We start from the raw sequence: 12,051 nt of genomic DNA on the forward strand, positions 1-12,051 counted from the left end.
ACTTCACTTAGCAAAATTACATTATTAAGATTCAGAGCAACACTTTCCCCCATGTCTGGTAAATATTTTGGAGACATCCCTCAAACCTTTTCTGACCTCTAGCTGCTTGAATGCATAATGATCATCAAGTCACATTATCTGCCTGATTACTTTGATTCCCCCCTTTTTTTTATTAATAAAATACTGTTATGATGCAGAATGGAAATGTAGAGGTGCTCCACAGTAGAGAATTAAGAAGAGATTAATCGATGTCTGAATCATCTGAGAACATTTAGATTGTGCCATAACAATAGAATACATAAACACAACAGACTATGGTTCAGACATAACAATTAAGTTAGAGGTCAACACTTCACTGGTGAATTTTATATGTCCAACAAACAGTACCGCATTCGCTACTGCTATCGCTGCCACCCACCCAATCGATGGCCCCCAGCTGGCGACCACCTGAGGTCATGACCTGATGGTCAGGGTAAAGGCTTTTTAGTGTCCAGTGAAATATAAACTCAGCAAAAAAAGAAACGTCCTCTCGCTGTCAACTGCGTTTATTTTCAGCAAACTTAACGTGCAAATATTTGTATGACCATAACAAGATTCAATAACTGAGACATAAACTGAACAGGTTCCACAGACGTGTGACTAACAGAAATGGAATAATGTGTCCCTGAACAAAGGGGAGGGGTCAAAATCAAAAGTAACAGTCAGTATGGGGTGTGGCCACCAGCTGAATTAAGTACTGCAGTGCATCTCCTCCTCATGGACTGCACCAGATTTGCCAGTTCTTGCTGTGAGATGTTACCCCACTCTTCCACCAAGGCACCTGCAAGTTCCCGGACATTTCGGGGGGAATGGCCCTAGCCCTCACCCTCCGATCCAACAGGTCCCAGATTTGCTCAATGGGATTGCGATCCGGGCTCTTCGTTGGCCATGGCAGAAAACGGACATTCCTGTCTTGCAGGAAATCGCACACAGAATGAGCAGTATGGCTGGTGGCATTGTCATGCCGGAGGGTCGTGTCAGGGTGAGCCTGCAGGTAGGGTACTACATGAGGGAGGAGGATGTATTCCATGTAACGCACAGCATTGAGATTGCCTGCAATGACAACAAGCTCAGTCTGATGATGCTGTGACACATCGCCCCAGACCATGAAGGACCCTCCACCTCCAAATCGATCCCGCTCCAGAGTACAGGCCTTGGTGTAACGCTCATTCCTTCGACGATAAACGCGAATCCGACCATCACCCCTGGTGAGACAAAACCGTGACTCGTCAGTGAAGAGCACTTTTTGCCAGTCCTGTCGGGTCCTGCGATGGTGGGTTTGTGCCCATAGGCGACGTTGTTGCCGGTAATGTCTGGTGAGTACCTGCCTTACAACAGGCCTACAAGCCCTCAGTCCAGCCCCTCTCAGTCTTTTACGGACAGTCTGAGCACTGATGGAGGGATTGTGCTTCCTTGTGTAACTCGGGCAGTTGTTGTTGCCATCCTGTACCTGTCCCGCAGGTGTGATGTTCAGATGTACTGATCCTGTGCAGGTGTTGTTACACGTGGTCTGCCACTGCGAGGACGATCAGCTGTCCGTTTTGTCTCCCAATGGCGCTGTCTTAGGCATCTCACAGTACAGACATCGCAATTTATTCCCCTGGCCACATCTGCAGTCCTCATGCCTCCTTGCAGCATGCCTAAGGCATGTTCTTGCAGATGAGCAGGGACCCTGGACATCTTTCTTTTGGTGTTTTTCAGAGTCAGTAGAAATGCCTCTTTTACTGTCCTAAGTTTTCATAACTGTGACCTTAATTGCCTACTGTGTGTAAGCTGTTAGTGTCTTAACGACCTTCCACAGGTGCATGTTCATGAATTGTTTACGGTTCATTGAACAAGCACGGGAAACAGGTTTTAAACCCTTTACAATGTAGATCTGAGAAGCTATTTCGATTTTTCCAAATGATCTTTGAAAGACAGGATCCTGAAAAGGGGCCGTTTCTTTTTTTGCTGAGTTTATCTGTGGTTGAATGACACATGCCTGGTTTAGCTCACGCAATGGACCTCTTCAGAACATACTGTGCTACTGCCTGCATGGGAGGTCAGAGGTGACATATGGGCTTATGTGTTCTACTCTCCCCCACTTCGGTTAGCTTACTTTCTCTCCCGGTGTAAGAAGGTTGAATGTTTTCTTAGAAATGCTACTGTTCATGTATCCATCTGGCTAACTGGCTTTAGTATCATACAGTGTACCACATCACTGTGAATGCTTAAAGTTAGTACATTAGCTAGTACACCCTGAAGGCTCATACATTCGCTGATGATTTCCCTCGAGTCTTTGTATCTCATTGTATTTTTCTTCTTTCCTCGCAACACTAGTCCTTTTTAGCCACATGCCTGTATTTATCCGTTAAAGAGCTCTTTACCAGAATCAAACATTCATGAATAGATCCTCCTCTTTTCCTCTCCAGTAACAAGAAACTAAAGAGTGGTTAAACTAAAAAAATAAAAACTCTTATTTCAATTAGTTGCCATGGTGACACTGTGGAAGGCTCCACAGCACACTTGGTGTGTTCGGTTGGGATGAAAGGGTTGAAGCTCACGCTGACTTTCAGCACACACACCTCCGCTGAGGCGGCCCTTTCCCCACGGGCTTGGGAGTAACGCAGTCACAGCTCCTGCATTACACACAACGTCACACACACATAAAGCCACACACACCACCACTGAGATGGCCCCTTAGCCGCAGGCTAAGGGACTAACAATACCAGCTCCCTGCATTACACACACAGTACACACAGTCAAAGACTCCCTCAGGTTCCTTTTAACCACAGATAAGAACAGGCACCATTCCCAGCTAATAAATAAACAGTGGTTGTTGGTTATTCAGGCTGACTCTCCAGGCAACAGGTGCCATGCCAAGGAAAGGCAAGGATCATTATGCTATGTCTCTTGACACCTTGGATGCTTGTGTCGGTTGAGGGGGAAAGCTGTGACGTGTTTTGCATGGTGATGGTAGGATATACGGATGGATGTGTGGATGCGTGTTATTATCCCTTACCACTCTGGAGAGGAACCCTCTCAAGCGTTCATGTAAAGCCAGGTTATTGTTTGTAATGGTTAAAGGCTTATGTTTTGTCATAATGATATGGTTTTGGAGTAGTGAGTGATGAGATCAGATAGAAATGTCTCTTTAACATGAAGAGAAGAGGGTTTATAGCTTTAATTTTCCTTTGCTTTTTGAAGGGGTTACCTGGTAACGGAGTGCTTTGATACACTGAATGTTCATCAATTATTATTATTATGGCTTCAGTCCTTCTGGCAGAATGGTCTGTACTCTGTATACTCTGAGGAACGTTGTGTTAAGTTTATGTCAGCACCTTATCTGAGGCAAGATGACTAACTTTTAGGGTAACAAATAGTTGCAAATTATGAGATATACAGTGCATTCAGAAAGTATTCAGACCCCTTTACCTTTTCCACATTTTGTTACGTTACAGCCTTATTCTATTCATCAATCTACGCACAATACCCCATAGTGACAAAGCGAAAACAGGTTTTGAGATTTCTTTGCAAACTTAGAAAACATAAATAAAATAAATATCACATTTACATAAGTATTCAGACCCTTTACACATTACTTTGTTGAAGCACCTTCGGCAGCAATTGCAGCCTAGAGTCTTCTTGGGTATGACTCAAAACTATTTTCAGGTTTCTCCAAAGATCTTCATCCAGGCTCTGGCTGGGCCACTCAAGGACATTCAGAGACTTGTCCCCAATCCACTCCTGCGTTGTCTTGGCTGTATGCTTAGGGTCGTTGTCCTGTTGGAAGAGGAACCGTCACCCCAGTCTGGGGTTCTGAGCGCTCTGGAGTAGGTTTTCATCAAGGTTATATCTGTACTTTGCTCTGGTCGTCTTTCCCTCAATCCTGACTAGTCTCCCAGTCCCTGCTGCTGAAAAACCTCCAAAGCAGGATGCTGCCACCACCATGCTTCACCGTAGGGATGGCACCAGGTTTCCTCCAAATGTGATGCTTGGCTTTCACACCAAAGAGTTCAATCTTGTTTTCATCATACCAGAGAATCTTGTTTCTCATGGTCTGAGAGGCCTTTAGGTGCCTTTTGGCAAACCTCAAGTGGGCTGTCTTGTGCCTTTCACTGAGGATTGGCTTCCGTCTGGCCACTCTACCATGAGTGGCCAGACCTGACCAGGCCCTTCTCTCAATCAATTGGTAGAATCATCTCAAGGATGAGCTTAAATTCATGAGCTCGTCTTGACTGACAGCTCTTTGAAACACCTGTGTCAACCAACTTGGATGCAGTGAACAGTGTGGCAGTAAAATCATCTCAAGCTAATTGAAATTGCATCAATGATATATATTATACTTACGGCATGTTTCTTGTGATGTGCTTCATAGTAGGGATGGGGAAACAAATATTCTTGAAGCATTGAGGCTTTCCAGCAAATTGTGTTGAAAATAACTTCATTACTCAAGGCTTCGATCAACACAGTGCACACTAGGGACACCTGCTTTTCAAAGGAATTTAAAGCAGACAAAATATTATAGATGACGTACCACACGCTGTTGCACCGTGTTTTAGTCTATAAAAAAACAATCAGGTGGCTATTCGATGAAACAAAGTGTTGGACGTCATTGATCACATGCTTCTGAGAAAGTAATGCAGGCACTGGCACACGGCTTTAATGTAAACGGTTTAGCCAGTTTGAAGCATGCCTCGGAACTCCGGTATCAAACTTAGCATCTCTAGTTCACAGCAGCACTGAGGGATGTTATGACTGGACAACTATGTCAGCGTTTTGAATGACCCTCCCCCCTTTTGTTCCATGCTGGCTGAAGACCTAGCTAGCCAGTAACTAGCTAACACCAGACACAGATGAAGACCTAGCTAGCCAGTAACTAGCTAACACCAGACACAGATGAAGAACAAGCTAGCCAGTAACTAGCTAACACCAGACACAGATGAAGACCTAGCTAGACAGTAACTAGCTAACACCAGACACATATGAAGACCTAGCTAGCCAGTAACTAGCTAACACCAGACACACATGAAGACCTAGCTAGACAGTAACTAGCTAACACCAGACACACATGAAGACCTAGCTAGACAGTAACTAGCTAACACCAGACACAGATGAAGACCTAGCTAGACAGTAACTAGCTAACACCAGACACATATGAAGACCTAGCTAGACAGTAACTAGCTAACACCAGACACAGATGAAGACCTAGCTAGACATTAGCTAGACACAGATTAAAGGGGAAACATATGTGTCTTTGCCATAGATAAATAGGGTAAACTCTAAATTATATTTGCTGACACCCTACAGGCAGTTGGCATGCGGACTGCAGGAATGTCAAATTCCAGAGAATTGAATGTTAATTTCTCTACCATAAGCCGCCTCCAATGTCATTTTAGAAAATTAGGCAGTGCGTCCAACCGGCCTCACGACCACAGACCTTGTGTAAACACGCCATCCCAGGAACTCCAACTGAGACCAGCCACCCGAACAACTGATGAAACTGGGTTTGCACAACCAAAGAATTTCTGCACAAACTGTCAGAAACCGTCTCAGGGAAGATCATCTGCATGCTCGTCGTACTCACCAGGGTCTTGACCTCACAGCAGTTCGGCATGTCGCACGGATCTGTACACAATTCCTGGAAGCTTAAAATATCTGTAACGCCTGCTCCCGCTCCCCCTATCTGGCGCTTGAGTGCTGTCTACTGTCTGCATTTATTAATTGTTCACTCCCTGTACTTACTTCTCGTCTCCAAGCATCTGTCCTCACAATATCTCAGTTCTTCCATGGCCTGCATACTCACCAGGCATGTCACCCATTGAGCATGTTTGAGATAATCTGGATCGACGTGTATGACAGCGTGTTCCAGTTCCCGCCACTGTCCAGTGACTTTTCACAGCCATTGAAGAGGAGTGGGACAACATTCCACAGGCCACAGTCAACAGCCTAATCAACTCTATGTGAAGGAGATGTGTCGTGCTGCGTAGCCTAGTGGTTAGAGCGTTGGACTAGTAACCGGAAGGTTGTGAGTTCAAACCCCCGAGCTGACAAGGTACAAATCTGTCGTTCTGCCCCTGAACAGGCAGTTAACCCACTGTTCCCAGGCCGTCATTGAAAATAAGAATGTGTTCTTAACTGACTTGCCTGGTTAAATAAAGGTAAAATTAAATAAAAAATGAGGCAAATGGCGGTCACACCAGATACTGACTGGTTTTCTGATCCACGTCCCTACTTTTTTTTAAGGTATCTGTGACCAACAGAGGCATATCTGTATTCCAAGATATGTGAAATCCATAGATAAAATAGCACTGTGTATCTAGCATACTGTAAATGAATTTATTTTAATTGACTGAATTCCTATTATGAACTCTAACTCAGAACTCTAACTCAGTAAATTCAATGAAATTGTTGCATGTTGGTGTTTATATATTTGTTCAGTGTACATTTCAAAGTGCAGTAATGATTATACCTAATGTAGCGTTTGTAACCAAATGGGAAGTGGGAATTTACCACTGGGAAGAATCCACTTGAAAGCACCTCCAACTGGCAATTACGATTGGGATACTTGTCTATCATATCTGAGCTCTGACGCCTCCCACATTTTTATTTCTTTTATTTTACCTTTATTTTACTAGGCAAGTCAGTTAAGAACAAATTCTTATTTTCAATGGGGGCCTAGGAACAGTGGGTTAACTGCCTGTTCAGGGGCAGAACGACAGATTTTGTACCTTGTCAGCTCGGGGATTTGAACTCGCAACCTTTCGGTTACGAGTCCAATGCTCCAACCACTAGGTTACCCTGCCGCCCCATGCTGACCTGATGTAGCCTACTAAGGAAATTACATTTCAATAACAGCATTTTCAGCTGTTAAATGTAACAACAAAACATTATTTATGAAAAGCAATCTGGTAACATGGGTTTTGAACTCTATAATTTGTTGACAAGCATGATAGCTGTACCTTTAGTTTGTGGTTGACGCATCTTGTTGGCCTTTAGCCAATCAGCGTTTCCCACAAATTTCAAAGCAAGTGAATGCCTCCAACTGGTATTTATGACTTCATAACTTCTAAATTTCCACCTCCCTCAAGATTACGAATACAGGTTTATATTTCATATATTGGGTTGAAAAATGTTACATTTATCAGATAATCCGCACGTATACCCTAAAAGGTACTGACCAAGTGAGGCAAGCAAAGTTAATTTGCAGGATATGTCAAAAAATACCCATGTGCATTGCGACAGTAAATACATAGCAAAACATAAATACAATGTCCTATTACTGTAGAAATGTGCTGTCAAATGTAACAATGGTTAACACTGTAGTTTCATGTTATCACATGATGAACTTCATGATTCACATGTGGAAAATCACGATTTCACACCTGAAACGTGACATTTCACATGTAAAATCATGTGAAGTGTTCCAAAAAATGCATGTTATTTCCTATGTGAATATCTGTTTTGGGAATACTTCACCAGATACATTTCACATGTGAAAAACAAGTGTTTTTGGAACACTTCACATGGGATCACATTTTGAAATGTGTAATTCTGTGTGTTATATCTTTTAATTAAGCTAAAATATTTGGATGAACCACAAAGTCTGTATAATTCCCCTAAACATTCATTACCTGTAATACATCTCTGCACTTAGCAGAGGGCCACCTGTACTGCTATTTTAGTTATCAGTTATACTGACTATTCTCTCATCATTGATTTCATTGTCCAAAAGGTTGTGAGTTCAAATACCAGTTAAGAACATGTTGAATAGTAAGTAATAACTGTATAATTAATCAAACACAATATAGTAATGTGTGTCAAATATGTACATTTAAAAAGCTGTATGTTAAAAGCACTGTGTATGTAGCATACTGTAAAACTTCATGTGAAATATCACTGAATGTGAAGTGTTCTAAAAACACATGGTTTCAGATGATTTCACAAGTGCAAAACATTTGTAAATCATGTGGTTTTTCCATAAGGGATTTTAATTTTTTACTTAGAAATATCGGAAATGATTTGAATATTTATTTTCCTTGGCCTGTCACTTTTAATAAAAAATCCCGGGATGTGTGTTATCTCCTGTGGAACAATAATCTCCGGTGGATCATTTCTCCCTTATTAAAAACCTTATTCTATGGATGATTTATTTTTTCTCACCTGGATCCTCGTCTTGATTAGAATAACCTCAGTGAGATGAGTTTTCTCACAGTCAGAGCAGAGCTGTAAGGCAGCACTCATCACTTGGTGCCTTCACAATTCAGTGAGAGTTCCTATCCAGGAACGACTGGGCCTGAAAATAAGTAGGGGATTCACAGGGGAAGTATTTAAACCTGCCGAGCCGATGCCTCTGTCTGAGAAGACTGACAGTCCCTAATTTGGGTTGGAGTCGCAAATCTGGTCTCGACTTGGGTTTAGTTGATGTAGTCATGTTGTCTATCAGATTGTGTGTGTGTGTGTGTGTGTGTGTGTGTGTGTGTGTGTGTGTGTGTGTGTGTGTGTGTGTGTGTGTGTGTGTGTGTGTGTGTGTGTGTGTGTGTGTGTGTGTGTGTGCACTCACTCACACCTGTGTTAGGAACAGAACTCATTAAGAAGAAAGACAGAGTGCAAGATAGACAAACTGAGAGAATAGGTTGGAAAAAGTATAAAGTATGTGACAGGGTTGAAAAATGTGCTGTAAAGTATATTCACAGTATGCTAGTTGGATTATTAATAAAGTCAGTCACCTCACCTCTTGAGTAATGATCTGAGCTAATTAACCAATGCTCTATTGCTGCACACCACAGTATAATTAACACTACAGACCCCTGGCATAGAAGCATGAACTCTTGTCTAGCCAAGGCAAGCGACTGATGTTGCTGCCAAACAGATTTGTAGGTGTTATGTGGTTGGCCTATGCAAATTAGATGTCTTTTTAGAAATTAAGAAAATGTCTTTGACTTTGCTTATAGAAGAAAGGAATACAGGCCTGGGGGAAGGTAAGGAATTTGTTAAAAAGCCAGTCCTGTTATGTAAGGAGATTTTGTCGCTTAGTACTCAGCCGTTTGCATGTTTCTTTCATATAAGTACCTTAGCTTTACCTAGTCATCACTGACCTTTTCAAGAGACGTCCACCCTGACCAGTGACCATTTGATGAAAGAGCATCTTATTCTCACACCTGTCATAACACATTTTCCCAAAGCTTTTCAGTATATTCTTCCAAAGCAAGGAAATGTGTAATGTTCAGTACAGGAGAGAGGGCCTTTGTTGTGGCAGCATCATGCTGTGAGGATATTTCTCAGCAAATGTGGCAAAGTTTCATCTTCCAACAGGACAACGACCCTAAACACACAGCCAAGACAATGCAGGAGTGGCTTCAGGACAAGTCTCTGAATGTCCTTGAGTGGTCCAGCTAGAGCCCGGACTTGAACCCGATCGAGCATCTCTGAAGAGACCTGAAAATAGCTGTGCAGCGACGCTTCCCATCCAACCTGACAGAGCTCGAGAGGATCTGCAGAGAAGAATGGGAGAAACTCACCAAATACAGGTGTGCCAAGCTTGTAGCGTCACACCCAAGAAGACTCAAGGCTGTAATCGCTGCCAAAGGTGCTTCAACAAAGTACCTAGCAAAGGGTCTGAATACTTATGGAAATGTTATATCCGTTTTTTTATATATTTGAAAAAAAATCTAAAAACATGTTTTTGTTTTGTTGTTATGGCGTATTGTGTGTAGATTGATGGGCAAAAAAAAGATTTGATCCATTTCAGAATAAGGCTGTAACGTAACAAAATGTCAAGTGGTCTGAATACTTTCCGAATGCACTATATGTTCTATCATACAGGACTTCCATAGATATAGTATGTCAGGCAATCCAGACAGTTCGTAGGTCTATACTCTGCAATTCTATGTTGGGGTTTTTCCTTATAAATTATTTTCATGTTTTAGTTTTTGAAGAAAATGTGTTTTGTGTAAGAAGTCTTCTTCCAAGTCTGTCTCACCTGTTTACTTGTGTTCAGAGACGAGGAGCACGTCACCCACAGAAGCACCATCTGTCGTTGGGGAAGAATAATTCCCTCTGAATTGAATCCCCAGTTCATCTAATGGAACTGAGTCTCTCTCTCTCTCTCTACCTCTCTCTCTCTCTACCTCTCTCTCTCTCTCTCTCTCTACCTCTCTCTCTCTCTCTCTCTCTCTCTCTCTCTCTCTCTCTCTCTCTCTACCTCTCTCTCTCTCTCTGCTCTCAAGTGATAGCTTTAATCTGTGCTGAGGAAGTTAGTCTGGTTTTCTCTTTTTAATTGAAAAATAGCATCCATTAGAAGGTGGAGGGAATGAAAAAGCCACTTTGACATGTTCTAATATTCTGCAGCTCTGTGAAAAGGAGATATTGATCTGATTGCAAGACTAAATGGAAGCTTCTTTTCGACATCTGCGCTTTGCTAATGTGTATTCTGAGGCTTATGTGAAGCCCTCTACCTTCTGCCACAGTACGTTTTAGTGTCAATGTACAGTCATGATTGGTCAGGTTCCCTTTCCAAAGCAATCATACCTTCATCTATTAAGGTAAACTTTTCCTATTGAGGTTTCATAAGGTGAACCCATCACAAGCTTCTCCAAGCATTTCAATATCTGTGTGTCTGTCTTTCTGTGTGTGTCTGTTCATCCATCCGTCCATTTAAGCTTTGACAATTAACTTTGAGAGCACTGTGAGGATGTGAGACAGTGAGTGCCCCTATCTACCTGAGACATCCCAGGTTGTTGTGCCCGTGGCAAACCAACTGTTCCAGATGTCAGCGGAGAGTTGCCGCTGTGACTCTCACTTTGACGTTCCTCTCTGACTGGCGGATACATATCCCAGTCCTAAGACAATGTCACGTGATGCTCTACAGGTAGAAGGTGTGTTCTGGACCTTTGTGTATCGTATACGCCACGTCTCTTTCATCCTCACAGCTTTTGATTGTTGAGTCTCATTTCATTCAGACTGCTTTGATTGTTACACATGAGGCGTGAGCTAATTGTTTTCATAAACATTGGTCACCTAATAGAAACTGCTAATAGAAAAATCCAGGTGGTGAAATGCTGAAGGTTGAATTGACATCCTACTTATTAAGGGTAAGATAACTGGCTGCCAGGGGTCCTACAGTAATCCGCTACATTCAGCCAAGAATAACATCACCAGAGGAAGAATCGATAGAGGGATGGTTTGAGAACAGGTGAAATGAGGAGCTCTAATGTTAAGGCAGTTGAATGATTTAGTGTTATCTACTGCTCTCTGCAAGTATGAGGTACACGTCATAGGGGAGGAGTATGGAGACGACCCATAATGTGCTATACTGGTTGAGGTATGTAAGTTAATGAAGTATGTACAGTAGGTATGCTGGCACTACCACTGGTTTCTAGGGGTATGTGGTGCTTATCTGGGTAAATGTTGTAGTTCTCTAGCCTTCCAAAAAATACTAACACTGTAGTTTTCTAGCCTTACAAAAAAACAAAATGTCAGCAATCAGCAACACCAAAAGATGACTGATTGGGGGTTGCTGTCATTTTTTATTTTTTCGGGATGCAAAAAAATCTACAAGTTTACTTCAGCCTTTATGATAACCACCTGTTGAATATTCATGACCCTGGATCAGCACAGAGGATGATAGATGTGCGAACATCTGCTCCATGCTGGCTCTGAGCCAACAGCTTTATTGTGGTAGAGAGTGTTTATCACAGTAGGAAGTGCCATTGTAACTCTTATGAGACTGTTGTATTTACCTCCGGATTGAAAACCTTCCTCTCTCTGAAAACAGGGACACACCCACCCTGCTCTCGCATAATCATCATCATCATCGTCACCCGTCATCTGGGAGAATGTTGAGACGTATGGGGATTTGACAGTATAACAGGAAAATGTACACAAGGCTTATTTTATTTACACTAACATGAGTCAATGTCAATCATCATTCTCTCCTTGAGGAATTGGCTGAATATTAATTACCGCTGGTTATATTGTTAGATTGTGTTATGCAATGTTGATGTTTGTCATTCAATTTGATGAGCATGCATA

The 12,051-nt window shown here is 42.3% G+C and overlaps 1 protein-coding gene across 2 annotated transcripts in view; it reads left to right on the forward strand.

The window, feature by feature from the left end:
* LOC118363418 (cGMP-dependent protein kinase 1-like) overlaps window positions 1-12,051 on the forward strand; it is a 169,596-nt gene that overhangs the window by 123,531 nt on the left and 34,014 nt on the right. The window lies entirely within an intron of this gene.

This window comes from Oncorhynchus keta, chromosome 3, assembly GCF_023373465.1.
Source record: "Oncorhynchus keta strain PuntledgeMale-10-30-2019 chromosome 3, Oket_V2, whole genome shotgun sequence".
Taxonomy (NCBI): Eukaryota; Metazoa; Chordata; class Actinopteri; order Salmoniformes; family Salmonidae; genus Oncorhynchus; species Oncorhynchus keta.